This window comes from Marmota marmota, unplaced genomic scaffold (assembly GCF_001458135.2).
Source record: "Marmota marmota marmota unplaced genomic scaffold, marMar, whole genome shotgun sequence".
Taxonomy (NCBI): Eukaryota; Metazoa; Chordata; class Mammalia; order Rodentia; family Sciuridae; genus Marmota; species Marmota marmota.
Window position 1 is genome coordinate 15,637,641 of NW_025999990.1, and position 16,295 is coordinate 15,653,935.

At 36.4% G+C, this 16,295-nt stretch overlaps 1 protein-coding gene across 3 annotated transcripts in view; it reads right to left on the reverse strand.

The window, feature by feature from the left end:
- The window catches only part of Dcc (DCC netrin 1 receptor), a 1,055,962-nt gene that overhangs the window by 578,168 nt on the left and 461,499 nt on the right, over window positions 1–16,295 (reverse strand). The gene's annotated exons all lie outside the window — the stretch shown is intronic.

Consider the following 16,295-nt stretch of genomic DNA (forward strand, 5'->3'; position numbering starts at 1 on the left):
ATTTATTGATATGGTTGCCATATTATCATGCTTCTCCTATCCAATTAAGTTTTAGATTGCTCAAACATAAAATATATTGTTCTACATTTCTCTGAACATTTAGCATGTCTTGCAGAGTGAAGATATAGAATAATAATCTTGTTTTAAACTTTGTCACATTGAAGAGTAATTATTTTTGTTTTGCCCATATAGGAAAGGGACATCTATTAAAGAAACTCTAAAATATCTGTTTCAGTTAATTTATTTCATCTTAAAATTCTGATGACAGGTCTTTTTCAGTGAAGACTATGTCGATGGTTGTCTCAATTTATGAAAAACCTCATTGTTGTATTGCAACTTGTAATAATTTAGACCCTAAAGAGCTGGTTAATCTTTGGAACAGCTATCAAGAAGAGGTGTTATAAGCAAATTAATTGTACAAACTTGATTTACAGTATAAGACACATTTTTGAAGTGACCTCCTCTCTTGATTCTGAAAAGTTAGACTTAATATGTACTACTTATCAATCCCTGCTTTACCTTATGGTTTTATGTAAATATCTTCATTTCTTTCCAAAGTTATTCTATAAACTCCTGAAAGGTCAGACTTCAGTTCCCTTGTGTTCTCTCAGCCCAGTACAATTTCTCTGTGGTAGCATGTGGGCAATGGGGATTGTCTGATTCATTACTAAAAACTTGATCTTACATCTGTACTGCATTCATCATCTGTTCTCCAATAATCATCAAGCATCATTTCCAGAATTCCAAAGTGGTTTCATGAAAGGGGTGGTGAAGATAAACAAATATCATAGACATATACTCAACTGACATATCTGTTTATATGTATTTATACATATGAATAACACACGATGCCCCAGGATCCCATATATATATATATATATATATATATATATGATACCTACAAAAGCTTAAATTGAGCTCAATTTAAATTGAAATTTGGTTCCTATATATTCTCAACTGAAGTTTTCTTAGGTTCTCTATAGATGGGATGCCAGAACAATACAATGGGTTTATTCACACATGTGTTTGTATGTGTGTGTGTTTGTATAAATAACTTAGAGGTTTGTGTATATGTATACTTATGCAAGTCTAATCAGATATATATATATATATATATATGTGTGTGTGTGTGTGTGTATAGATATATATGTGTATACATATACATATATATATATATATATATATCACTCTACATTTTATATATACACACATACTACTTCACATATATTACTGTGAAAACATCAGTTTTATTATGGAAATCAGTGGAGAATTCATTGAGAAAATCTATCATATTATCACTTGTTTAAAAAAGTAATTTTATGTTAAATAAACTAAATAATTTTAAAAAATTCTTTTTAACCATTAATGTATATGTAAATAATTTCCTTTCATAAAACATAAAACTTTCCATATTTGTTGGTCCTTTTTATTTGTTTTAAAACACTGATCAAAACTTATAGCTAAAAATAAGCTGAATCCAGTTTATTGTTTAGAAAAATGATAATAGTCTTATAAATCTTGAACTTGTCCATAAAAGGTTGCTTAATATAATTCAAACTCATCAGAGAAGATGTCTTATTATTTACACCAAGCTGAACTGCTAATTTTCAGAGACAAATGCACCTGTGGAAAAAGAAATCATATCTTTAAATTGTATTATCCACTGACAAGACCACATACTGTTTTGTCCTTGTTGTTAATACAGAAATCAGAGAGTGTAAATCTCTTCATCTTCCTGTCAGCACTTCTGGCCAGGGTGTTAATGGCCTGCAGCCAGGAAGTTGTACAGGCTTCCAGCCAATCAGCAAAGAAACCATTTAATTGGCTTTTCAAACAGGAATCACAAGGAGGGGGGGGGGGCTGAGTGCTAATGCATTTAGATGAAAACATATTTTCAAATCTCCAATTAAAACAAGAGACAAGAGATCTTAATCCTTTGTGATATAAAATGGGTAGAAGAGACTCATTTCATTTATTAAGTGACAAAGGCTAAATTTACTGATTGAAAATACATTATCGGTGTCTTCAGAGATTTCTTTTTAAAGAATATACCTCATTCCCCTCTGCTCAGATAGAAGCACTCATTTCCTCACTGAGCAGCATAAGAAAGGTGTCCTGCTTAGAGGGGAAAAGAGAAAGCCCAAGGGTGGATGGTTTGACTGGTACAGAAGCTCAAGAATGTGTAATTCTTAGATGTGGAGCCAGAAAATGATACCCCCAAATTACAACTTTTGACATTCTTTGGGGAAAAAAATGAAATAAACAATTGCCTAAAATAACTACTTGAAAAAATATTCTCTAGTATTCACAAGAATTGTGTTATAAAAGCATTAATAAAATAGACACTAGTATTGCTGTATGTATATACGTGGCTGTATAACCAATGTGATTCTGCAACCTGTACACTTGGAAAAATGAGAAATTATACCCCATTTGATTCAAATGTATGATATGTCAAAATCATTGTATTGTCATGAGCAACCAATAAAAAATGATCAAATATCAAATCTAATTAACGTAAAAAAAGCATTAAACACTATATAAATTGTAAGCTATTTATTTAAACAATTGCTAATAAATGAAAGGATATGTGATCCTTGATTCCATTTTTGTGCATAAGAGCTAAAAATAGGAGTTGAAAACTTTAATGTCCATAAGTCCTAATTGCGTGGTACTAAACTCTGAGCACCTTCTTCTTTTGCTGGAATGATGCTTTTGCAGATAAAAAAACACAGGTGAATAAAACAAAAGATCAAGCATCAGGCAGCACAAAGGCAGAAAATAATGTTCTTGCTCTCCATTTCTGTGTGTGTGTATATATATATATATATATATATATATATATATATATATATATATATATATATATTGTAAGGATAGTTTTGATAAGAAATCATAGGATTTTTCTAAAATGCTAAAAGAATTAGCATAAGGATAGATGAGCCTGCATTAATTAGGCCTAAAGTTGTGGAGTGAGATTGGGAGTCAGATAAAAGTGCAAGACTTCCAAAAGGTCTTAACTGGAGATCTAACTCCACATTGAGTTTACACGAAACCTGTGTCATGCTGCCATCTAACTGGAGATCTTGCTGTTCATCTAACATGCCGGTGATCTCGAGTCTTGTACTGTGGCCATGCCATGCCAACCTGGTCCTGCTCAGATGGCAGGAGGGCCTGGGAGAACACCAAAGTCACCTGGAAGCAGCAGTCTGTGGCGGGTAGCAGCCAGCCAGAGCTCATTAGCCAACTCTTGTCTACTATCCATTCTGTGAGGCCCACAAACCAACTACGGCTGAGGGAAAACAATGTTTTTTGATGTGAAAATTATGTAAAATTAACAATTCACTATCTATTAAACAGAATGTATCTAGAACACTGTCCCACCTGTTTGTTTACCTATTTTCTATAGCTGTTTTTGAGTTATTAGGGTAGCATCAACTAGCTATGAAAAAGAAAAAAAGAAAGAAAAAAACAGAGGCTGTCACATAGCCTAGAAATCTAGAGGTATTTACTACCTGGTTCTTTATAAGAAAAATGTTTACCAACCCCTTGATTGTGGTAATGTTTTAACTCAGGGGCTCTAATTTAACCAATTTCACATAGAGTTGATTGACATCCTTGGGAAAATCATCTACTAATCTGGCATGTTTGCCCTGTGTGATCAACTGCACAAAAATAATTGCTTAATACCCTAACCTTCCATGAAGACACAGCCCCAGAGGGCAGTTGGCTCCTCCAATTGCAACTTTTATGAAGACAATAAAAGAAGCAAAAGGAGAAAGAAGCAAAGCCTTATGAAATGGCTTTCTTCCACTTTCCTTTAGGTTGTATTTGATTTCTGGAGCTGCTCAGCTAGTAACAAGTAATATAATATTTGTTATATCAGCAGTTGTGGAATTTGCAGCACCCGGTATTACAGCAGTTCAAGCAAGGGAGTCTTTTTAGTGTCCTTGCTCCCAAATTGCAATCAATGCAGTTTTTCAGCTTTTTCTTCCTAAGCCCTCTGTGTGAAATAAACTTGAGATGGGATTATAAAGCAAGGAGTTTGTGTCTGGGTGTGTGTTAGAAGTTCTGCAGCTGAGCAAGTTCTGTCTCTTTAAAACTCTTGTGTTTATATTCTCATGGATCAAATGTAGATGAGGCCAGCTCCTCCTTTATATACCTTCAGATATTCCAGAAAATTTATTTATTTGTTCAACAATGATATATTGAGTGCCCACTATGTGTTAGGAATTACTCCAGATGCTACAGAATGTGTAATAAAATAACAGAGACACAGTGACCTATGCTAGTAAAAATTACATGCATTTAAGGGGACTCAGATAAAAGCAAATAGGTAAAAAAAATATGAAAGAGGGTCTTGACTACATGGGGGAAAATCAGGACAGAGGGGTAAGTACGATGTTAGGGATCAAAAATCAATACCCAAAGTACAGCATTTAAGTATGCGGAATACTTTGAACTAAAGGACACTGGGAAGGATTCAGAAGCAGAGTCTCTTTCTCCCTCTTCTTTTTTTCCACTCTTATTTCTCCTCCAAGGCAGGCCACAGAAACTAGAACCTCTTTCCCCCAAAACCAGCTATCAAGTCTGGAAATACCACGCTAAGCCATCTCCACTTTTTTTGTGTGTAAGAGCTCACTACAAAGAAATTCTGTGACCTACCTTATCTGAGAGTAGATTAGAAGACCCTCATTCCAGAAAATGTCCTGCTTCACTAGTAATAGGAAGGCACACAGAAAAGCTGAGAACATGGGCAGACAGGCCTTGCTGGGTTTCCCTACTCTGCCTAGTACCATTAGGTCTTCATCTCCTTGTCCAATCACATTTCCATATAGCTGTCCCTTCTATGTCCAACCGGAGCACAAAAATAGACAGTTTTCCCTAGGTGTTTGGGTCTTCATTTCTAAAGGCTCCTGTGTCACATAAAACTTTGATTACATAAATTAGTTATGTTCTTTTCTTGTTAACCTGTGTTTTGTTACAGAGTGTAGGCTGTAACCCTAATGATGAGTAAGAAAAGGTATTCTGCCATGTGCTCCTACATTGTGGAGTCTGGGAACCCTGGGAATTTTAAATAAGGAAATCAGGAAAGGACATGTGGGGTGATATATTCTAAGCAGAATAAACATGTGGAAATACCTCAACGTGGGGACACCTGGGGAGCTGCCCGTGGATGATGCATTAGAAGTGCCATCAAAGATAGCATTTTTTCAGATTCAGAAATACAGTTTTTATAAGCATTAGGTTGTACAGAATGCATTACAGGATCGCTATGAGGAAGGGTGGAAGGACAGCGAGACCAGGAAAGCACATAATCAGAAACTGCTTAAGAGACACAGAAACTGATGGGAGAATATCACCAACCAGTGATGCTCCCACTCCTTGGTTTATACCCAAAGGACTTTAAAAACCAGACTCTATGAGTTTGGTTGCATGGACTGATATTATGGATGGGTAGATGGGAAACTCTGGGAAATAAATTGGAAAACCAAAGTAGGGGGCATCTGGGTGGGAGGAGTAAGTTAGTGGAAGATCATAAATGCTGTGGAAGGGAGTTTAAATTTAACCCCACAGGAAAATGGAACAAATGCATATGACACGGATATAGGACTGGACTAAAATATTCAGAAAACGATGACATGACCATCATGATTAACATAAGTGTGAAGTATCTAGTTGTTATACGTATTGGATTCATAACGAATGAGGGGAAAAAATTCACAGGAAGATAAATAGAAAATACCTGACAGCCTGTAATTTTTAAAAAATCTCATAACTTACACTGAACCTAAGAAGTTTCTATTAGATTATTCTATCATATTTGACTAGAATCAATAGGTGACCAAAATGTTCCTAATGTTTTACGTTTTGACCCCTTAAAAATTTAGAAACATAAAAGTGCACACACACACAAACTTTGAGACCAGTGAGTTACAACTGTGGCTGCTTTTTATCTCTCCCCATAGAAATATCAACATCTTGCTGTCCCACCTTGGCATGGAGAGTGCTATGGACATTTAGTTAGCAGAAGCCCCAGGTACTGCCAGACCTCCTATGATGCACAGAATGGTTTTCCAGAACACGACTATCCAGCCCAGAAGTTAGCAGTGTTCAGGTTGATCTAGACCCATCCATATGGAACCACTAGTTTCTGAAGTAAGACTATCAGATAAGTTGATTTTTTTCATATTTTTTGACAATTCATATTTTTTATCCTGAGAAGTGTCTGTTCAGTTCCTGAGCCCATTTATTGACTTTTTTTTTTGTTTTGGTGTTGTCTTTTGAGTTCATAAAGAACTCAAAAAAAAAGTTCATATATAAAATATCCTGGAGGTACACGTGGTAAAGATTTTCTCCCATTCTATAGGCTCTCTCTTCACATTATTGATTATTTCCTTTGCTGAGAAGCTTTTAGTTTGAATGTATCCCATTTATTGATTCTTGATTTTATTTAAACTACTCTATTTTATGTCACTTGAGTCAGAATGGCAATTATCAATACTACAAGCAACAATAAATGTTGGTGAGGATGTGGGGGAAAAAGGTTCACTTATACATTGCTGGTGGGACCTCAAATTGGTGCAACCACTAGGGAAAACAGTATAGAAATTCCTCAAAAAACTTAGAATGGAATCACAGTTGACCCAGCTATCCCACTCCTTGGTGTATACACAAAGGGCTTAAAATCAGCATACTACAGTGATACTCCCACTCCTTGGTTTATACCCAAAGGTATAAATCAGCATAAAACAGTGATGGAGCCATATCTATGTTTATAGCAGCTCAATTCACAATAGCTAAACTATGGAACAGACTAGGTACCCTTCAACAAAAGAATAAATAAAGAAGTTATTATTTATACATACACACACAATGGAATATTATTCAGACTTAGAGAAGAATAAAATAATAGCATTTGCTGGTAAATGAATGGAGCTAGAGATTATCATGCTAAGCTAAATAAGCCAATCCCCCCAAAATCAAAGACCAAATGTTTTCTCTGATATGCTAATGCTAACACACAATAAGGGGGGGGCGGCTAGGGAAGAATATAGTTATTTTGGATTTGGCAGAGTAGAGGGAAGAGAGGGGTTGGGTTAGGGAGTAGGAAGGTTGGTGGACTGAATCGAGCATTATTACCCAATATGCATACATGACTACACAACTAGGATAATTCTACACCACGTACAACCAGAAGAACAAGAAGTTATACTCGATTTATATATGATGTGTCAAAATGCATTCTACTGTCATGTATAAGTAGTTAGAATTATAAAAAATTATGAGAAAAAAATACTGCCAGATACAATATAAGATAGCTAAATTTGAAGTTCAAATAAATAATGTTTTTAGTATAAGTATGGCACGTGGAATATTAGAGACACATCAAAATTTTACCCATTTTTTAATCTGAATTTCAAATTTAACTGGCATTTTTATTCTGTATGTTTGACAATGCTGATTCTAGAGATATGGAATTTCCAAGGAAAGAGACAATAAATTGGCAAGGGAGTATTTCAGGATACAACCCCAAAGCAAAAACAGTGGTCACTGTAAATGAGACACATGGAAGGCTTAAATTTCTAAGGCAGTTTCTGAGAACTATGGATTTGGGTTCCATGTATTTCCTTTTTTTGCTAACCACTGGGAACCTCACCCTCAATTACTAAGACAGAATCCATATTTATAAACATCTCCAGGAGATCACATGGCATGTTCAAATCTGAGAAGCACTCATCCTGACTATTCTTTCTGGTAACCATTAAAAGGCAGAATTAACCCCAGAAATTATAAACCTATAATATGGAAATTATTACCATGAAACACAGTTCCACTGCTTGATCAAATACATCAAAATGTCCTTTATAAACTGTGACTTCTTATGTAAATGTAAGACTTTATTAATAATATAATGGTTGAATGATGCAACGATCAAGTGAAGAATTTATGTTTTTACAGGCCAATTCCGGTAAAACTGGTTATTAAAGTTAAGTCCTAATAAATTAGTGATGCAACTCTACATGGACATTTATCACTGAGAAGAAGAATATAAGCCAGTGCCAAAGATGGATGTGGGAAAAGCAACCAAGAGCATCTGATCAATAAATGACAGATTCTTCCCAAATGTGACGTAAAAAATGAAAAATGACCACAAACTTTGAATTAGAGATATTTGTGTTTATACCTAAGGATTCATTCAGTTTCCCTCTATTATTTACTTGCTGGCTTACTCATAGAGGCTTGGTGGAGTCCCACATGCTTAAGAATTGCCCTAGATAAAAGGTGTTTCACTAAATAGTAAAAACAAAACAAATTCTCAGAGTCAATGGGATACAGAATAAGGATGTAGAAGGGAAACGAAAGTATTGGGCCTCAGAAAATGATACCCCGTGAATATTTTCTCTGTTGTGATGAGTGCTTTCAACTAAGGAGGAACCAAGGTCTCCCTGCCCTCCTCCTCCTACACCCAATCTCACATCCTCTTCCTTCCTGACACTCCCTATGCACCCTTCCCCAACAGAGAAGGGCTTTCTCTGCAGATACAGCTTCCAAAACCAAATCTAATTGTTATGAGTCTCCTTCCCAGGAAGCTCACCAACCATGGAAAATCTGTGCTATAGAAGAGATGGCAGGTGGACATCTCAGACTTTGCCACAGACTGATGAACCCTCTTTATTATCTGAGAGATATCTGATCTACAAAATCTGAGTCTTTCCTGCCTAAGCATTTCCACCATAGTTTGTTGCCACCTTTCCCCTAAAGCCCTAAACAAGGCCTTATTCCCATGCTCAGAGAAAACTTCTATCATTTGGCCTTCTTAGCAGCTCACATCTTGTGGAACTTGTATTTGTATGAGATAAGTTTGTATGTCTTTTCTCCTGTTATTCCATCTACTGTCAGTTTATTTCATGGCCTCCATAATCAATCAAACTGTCAGTGGGTGGAGGGAAAGTTTTCTTCTCTCCTATATCAGAAAGGATGAAAACAACATTTTTTTTTTCATTTTAATTTGGGATTGCTGTCACTCAAAGCCCTGGGATATTTTGACAAGCCATTATGGGCTAAGATTTCTTGGACCCTGGGTAGGGGTCCAAGAAAGCCAACAGAAGGGAATGACCCTTCCTCCATGAAGATTACCCAGGAGGTCTGGGAACCACCTGGCCTCTAGGAGGTAGCCTAATTTTCTTGCCTTTAACTTCAATTTGGAGACAAAAGGCTTCAAAGGATACCACAGTCTGCTCTGACAAGGCTTAGCTAATTTCTCCTTATAAAAACAATAGCAATGGGCAACAGAACTGCAAACCTGGAAAATACAGAAGCCTCCCAGGGTTTATAAGGGCTGAGCATCAGAGCACGGTTATGAATGCTTTACTACCAATTGCAAATAAATCAGTGGTTGCCTTCAGCACCAATGACAACATGAATATTTTATACCAGTGCTTCCCTGACAAAGTTTATTTTTTGTCAATAGCTGGGGATGGTGCTTGAGACTGCAGGTCTCTTTGATTACCCATGATTATATTTTCTGCATTTATTTCTTAGTGTTTTTTGATTGTACAGAGAATATCACGTTGAATTTCTACATTTCACATCTCTCATTCTCTCTGAGGAAGACAGACAGATTGTAATGCTACCAAAATTTCTTTAGTAAAAACTAAAACAAGTTATATTCAGTGCGGCATTGATGGCCAAGTTCAAACAATGACTTTGAGGAAAGAAACTGTAAATTTATTGGGGGAAATTTCTATTGCTTCTGGTAAGAAATACTAGTAAGTAGCTTTTTTTTCCAGAAAAAAAAAAAAAAACATTCCTATATTGTAAATATGTTCTAATTTTCTGTATATTGTGATGTTCTGACATCTTAAAATCCTTTCTGGTGGGGGAGGGTGTTCCTTTTGTAGTTAATCAATTCTTATTGATAACAAAGGATTGCTTTGGAATGCAGACTAACCAATCCAGAAGCATACTTCCGCAAACTGACTTATGTAGCCTAGGTAATATTCCTGGGCCTAAATCATCAGGAAACTAGGAACCATCTTTTGGCCCAAAGCCCACAGAAATTATTCAAACTAAATTTTAGGGTTACCCAGGCCTATGCTGTCACTCTGCCTTGCCTTGTCTTTCCCATAGAAATCCTGGAAAAGGCTGTGACCAACCCATTATCTTCCCCATGTGGTCCTGTGTGGTGTGTCAGGCCTTTCTTTAGAAACTCTTTGTATAATAAACTTTGTTTTTCTTGAACCTCTCATCTACCTCATCTCATAGCTGCATCTAACTTAAAAAAAAATCAGTTCCAAAATCACAAACAAGCATTATTTTTGTGGTTGTTGTTAATAAATAAATTATATGTATGAAGTAGCTATAGGAACCCCTAGAGGAGAGGTGATATAGATAAGGTGGGAACTAGATGAAAAATTAAGAACTTTCATAGGAAATTCATCACTTTCTTTCTTTCTTTTTTTTTTTTTGTTTGTTTTTGTTTTTGGCAGTCACAACATCTTTGTTTGTATGTGGTGCTGAGGATCCAACCCGGGCCGCACGCATGCCAGGCGAGCACGCTACCGCTTGAGCCACATCCCCAGCCCGGAAATTCATCACTTTCTAAGAATGACACTTGTAAATAAAGAATGACACCCAAATCTCCATCATCTAGGATTATGCCCCAACTTCCTTAATAAGACTCTTATAGCACAAGAAATAAAATCATGAATCAATAAATGGGATGGAGTCAAACTTAAAAGGTTCTTCTCAGCAAAAGGAATAGTCAGTGACGTGAGGAGAGAAACTACAGAATGGGAGCAAATTGTTTCCACATGCACATCAGATAGAGCACTAATATATAATATATATAAAGAACTCAAAAATCTTTACACTAAAAAAACAAATAGCCCAATCAATAAATGGGCCAAGGACCTGAATAGGCACTTCTCAGAAGATGATATACAGCCAATCAATAAATATATGAAAAAAATGTTTAACATCTCTAGCAATTAGAGACATGCAAATCAAAACTACTCTAAGATTTCATCTCTGGTCAGAATAGCAGCTTTTAGGAACACAACAATAAATATTGGTGAGGATGTGGGGGAAAAGGCACACTCATACATTGCTGGTGGGACTACAAATTGGTGCAGCCAATATGGAAAGCAGTATGGAGATTCCTTGGAAATCTTGGAATGGAACCACCATTTGACCCAGTTATCCCACTCCTCGGTCTATACCCAAAAGACTTAAAAACAGCATACTACAGGGATGCAGCTACATCATTGTTTATAGCAACACAATTCACAATAGTAAATTGTGAAACCAATCTACATGCCCTTCAGTAGATAAGTGGATAAAGAATTTGTGGTATATATACAGTGGAATATTACTCACCATTAAAAGAGAATAAAATCATGGCATTTGCAGGTAAATAGATGGATTTGAAGAATATTAGGCTAAGTGAAATAAGCCAATCTGAAAAACTCAAATACCAAATGTTTTCTCTGACATGAGGATGCTGATCTATAATGGGGATGGGTGGGAGGAGCGTGGGAGAAATGGAGGAACTTTAGAGAGGGCAAAGGGGAGGAGGGGTAGGGAGGGATCATGGGGGTAAGAAAGAGGGTGAAATGAGATGGACATCATTACCTTAAGGACATGTATGAAGAAACGGAAGGTGTGACTCTACTTTGTGTACAACCAGAGACATGAAAAACTGTGCTCTTTATGTGTACTATGAATTGAAATGCATTCTGCTATTATATATAAAAATTAGAATAAATTAAAAAAGATAATTACACACCAAAAACAATTTTACTTTTGTATCTAAATATCTATATAGCATTTTAATATTCACAATGGCCAATTTTGATTATGATGGCTTAATTATTTTGCAGAATTAAAATTTGGCTGCTCTGAAAATCATTTTAATAAATTAAGTAGGTTTTAATAATTTTTTAAGCTACGAAGGGTTCTTATTTGTCTATCACTAATAGTAATTTGTCTATAAGATAAGAAAAGAAGATTCAGGTCATCTCTCTAAACACTGTTACCTCAATAGTATTTTGAGTTTTATCTCTAGGGATATATTGACACTTTGATCCATTGGGAAAATTTTTGCCAGTTTTGCTAAATTTATGATCTGTGTGTTACTACCAGGGATATCTATGAGGACCTCATCTCCATCTCTCAATGAATGAAGTATGAGGGTATTTTTTCCTACCAAAAAAATGAAGAGTAAGTACTCTACTGTTGAGGATCAGAAAATCATACCCCACAGTATAATATTTTGGAGAGCTGAATTCTTTGAAATAGAGGAGAAACAAAGTCTGCTCTCCTTCTTCTCCCCCCCGCCATCTTTCACCCCGCTCCCTTTCCCAAAGTAAACTTTCTCTGAAGTTTCTCTGTCTTCAAAACGATCAGATCCTCCAGCAGATTCACAAGGAAAAAAGACTGAAGTTAATCCAGTACCCAGAGTCCAGGCAAACTTTGTCCTAGGCTATATTCTATTCTTTGGGCCCATTTACTTTCCCTAAAAATAATTTACTCTTCCTTTAAAAACGCCTGCACACCAACTTCCTTCTCCCCTGTGAAGAGGGCATTTATGGTTCAATTCTCTGGACCATCCATGAGTTCCATCCTGAGTGTGGCATCCTGAGTGCTCACACAGTAATAATTTGGCATGTCTTTTCTCCTGTTAATCTGTCCATTGTCAGTTTGTCTGATAGACTGAAATTACCAAACCTTGGATGAAAAAAAAAAAAAGTCCCTTTTGCCCCTCTTGTATTTATTGATTTTTATCAGAGGAACAAAGGTACAGGGGAATGAAGCTCTAATAAGAAAAGAACTAAAAGACAGTGAGTTTAGACCAAAGCCTTATACCTTCCTTTCTAAAACACCCCAGTAGAACAATCATTCATCTCATCCACTTTCTTTTGTAGGATGTTGAGCTGAGGGACAATCACTCATTAGCAGACATTCATAATCTACTTGTATAAAACTTTCCCTTCTGTCTCTTATCCTAACTCATATCATTGGCATCAATACTATCCATCTGCAAGCAGTAATGTAGTTATGCCACTCACTGTGTTATTAACTCTGCTTGTCTGTACCCATGAGAGAGCAATGCTGTTTGGAAAGAATAAGCTATGCCAAATTAGCCCTATTCACTGTTAACTGTTCTATTTCCCATTTTTGGTAAATCAAAAAAGATACTATAGACATGACATACCTTAATTGTGGAAAAACATTCAATAAATGATGACATCTTGTAGTTTATTCACCCAATCGGGGCTATGCTGTTGGCGAGGCCAAAAGGATTTAAATGTTAAAGCTTTGATCCAGGTTGAATGGAGGAGGGAAGAAATAACCTAAAACACTGTGTTCTAGACTCCTTCGTGGCAAGCTGGTCTATATGCCTGATAGATATTTCCATATTTCTTGCATCTTGGCTCTACATCCATGACTCTGATGACCGCCATACATAGGGCTGGGTTTACTTAGCTCTATGCTGAATGAAAGAGGTGCTTTTCCTCATGCTCTATACACTATTTACTGCATGAAGAACAAATCTAGCAAACATTGAAGAAGAAAGGCTTGAAGAGAAGAAATTTGACCCTTAAAGCCCATGACCATCACCCTATAGTTTACCTTCATTTTAGAATTATTTGTTTATTTAGGGGTATTTTTGGTGGGACTTGTGGGAATATGGCAATATATTTGTAGTAATTTCAAGACCAGTGGGCCAATGGTTACAACTTATAAAACTTGAATATCATGATAAGTATAATTAGTATATTAAAATAGACTGTCAATAGAATTAACACAATTAATAAGAATTAGATGGAGATTTCCAAAAGCCTTCTTATCATTAGTTTGTCTAATGATATTATGTCAACATAATGGTTAATTATTTTTTATAATTTGTATTTCTTACCTAAAGTGACTCAAGGGGTAAATAACAAAAAAAAAGTAATAAAGGGTAGTAAAGATTGTTTTAAAGTGTCATATAATCACTGAGCTCTTAAAAGTGATTAAAGCTGTCTCTTAGGAACAGTAACCTCTATTCATAACAAAACATAATCACAGGTCAGTGCATTAATATTTTTATTAGCCCCTAAAATAACTGTCAGTGCGGCCAAACTCTTTGCCTTGAAGGTTCTCACCTTATTACATTTCCTGGACAAATTTGACCTTATCAGTCATGTCTATCAGTTATAATCTACTAAAATACAAGGGCGAGGGTGGGTCTCCTGTTTCTTTTACAAAGTGGCTGAGCATGAGATCAATCCAAGTTATTTCTCATATAGAGATAAGTCACAAGAGGAGCAAGTCAAGCTCTCACATCAACCTCTTCTGAGACCCTGAGTACAGCTGCATTACCTCTAGGGGACATTTTAACATCTCTAAAAGGTGGACAATGAGTCTGTGGATACCTGGACAATCTTAGTAGTTTGTCATGGTGAGTAACTGAGATGATGCATGATGATGGTCTTTTGAGAATGGAACCCGAGTTTATGGAATGTCCCTGTTTTTTAAACTTTTGTTTCCCAAGTCCTCCATCTCAAGAGAGCTCTTTGGCCCACGCAGGGGCCTCCCTCAGTGGCCCCATCTTTGCCTCCGTCCCCTGCTATGATATGACTTTCCACAGAATTGACGCAGGAGGACTCGGCCTCTACCCTCACTGTTTCCCCTTTCCTCTGGGATGGCCCGTTCCTATGGGGTTTTCCAAATGGCTATTCATCTTCCATTGGACTTCTAAACTCTCTTTGTAAGGCTCAGACTGGCCCAGTCTCAAGAGACAAGGAACTCAGCAGATGCCATAGGAGTAGGAGAAGCCAGAAGTAGAAAGGCACATTGGAATTATATAGTGGTATTAAGTGATATGTCACCACGTTTGGACAGTCCAGGCATCAAAACACCACCGTGTATACATGCTCCTGTGTGTTTCGAGTTTCTCATGAGCAGAGTTCGGCCTGAGTCCTCCAAGTCAAAGCACCCGTCACTGTCATAAATGCTGGTCAGCTTGGGATAGTCTACAGATCGAAAAGTAGGAGCCAGTGTTCCTGAATTCTGATTCCAGTGGTTGAATCTTTTTAAACCTTGACCAATCCATATTCCATTTCTCCATATGCAAAACAGATATATGCTAAACCTGACAGGGCATATTCAGAACAACTAGAAGTGACTGCTTTATGCAGTAAACAGCAACCGCTACCTGTGTAGATGATACACTTGTCTCGGCTGTCTCAACAACATAGGAAAGAACAGGAATTGTTTTGACTAGAAAATCAACATGAGGTTCCAACACTGTACATATTTGTGAAAACAAGCCAAAGCATTTTAATCCTCCTTTTCCAGTAAGCAATCTGGCATTAATTTACATATATTGTTTTAACCAAATAATGAAATGATTTTTCTTCTTTGGAAAACTCATGGCCAACATTTAGTCTAAAATGGGAGTTCTAATTATGAAGAGATTATTATTTTCTCATTTTCATGGATTTGGCTCATTAGAGCTGTAATCCTTCTCTCTCAGCCCACAGACTGAAAGTAACCTTTTTCTATGATTCTAGGAGTGAAACTGACTATTTAAACAAAAGTTCAAATCACAGTGACTGTAATGTTTGGCCAACATGATGCTTAATAAGAATAGTAACCAGAGAACAGATCGATTCTCATTTTCCGTTGGGGAGCTTCTTAGTAATTGTTCATGAGCGTCACCAGGCTTCAGCTTGGTGGCCTCATGAAAATATGATGTTAAATTTGAATTATGCTATATATAAAATCATGGTGTCTAGCCAGCCAAATACAAACAACATTCAGTTTATACTTTTCTAATCTCTCCAAGTGCCTCACTGGGTCATTTATAGAATTGAGTCTTAATGGTTAGAAATTAAATTAGAAAGGAAATATGCATCATGCTTTACGGCACTAAAATGAAAACTTTTTTCCCTAGTTAAGTGGACCATCTTTCTCTTTTAGATATTTAACAGGAAAAAAAGAACTAATTTAATGGAGTGAGCTCATTATGCTACTCTAGCCCATCCATTAGCATGTGTCTTTAGAGCACAGATAGCAGGATGCTACTCAAACATGTCCACATTGTGAATTTCCTAAAAGCACTCTCCTCTCAGACCCACCCCATTAGGCACTTACTTAGTGTTTTTACCAGAGAATCCAATCTATTTAAGCAGGAATATAATGATATTATTTTTTCACCACTTTTTTTTTCTAAAATATAAAAGTAAATCACATGTAATGGTGATGGATCAGTTGAATACCAAAATATTTATGAGGCAGGAGAA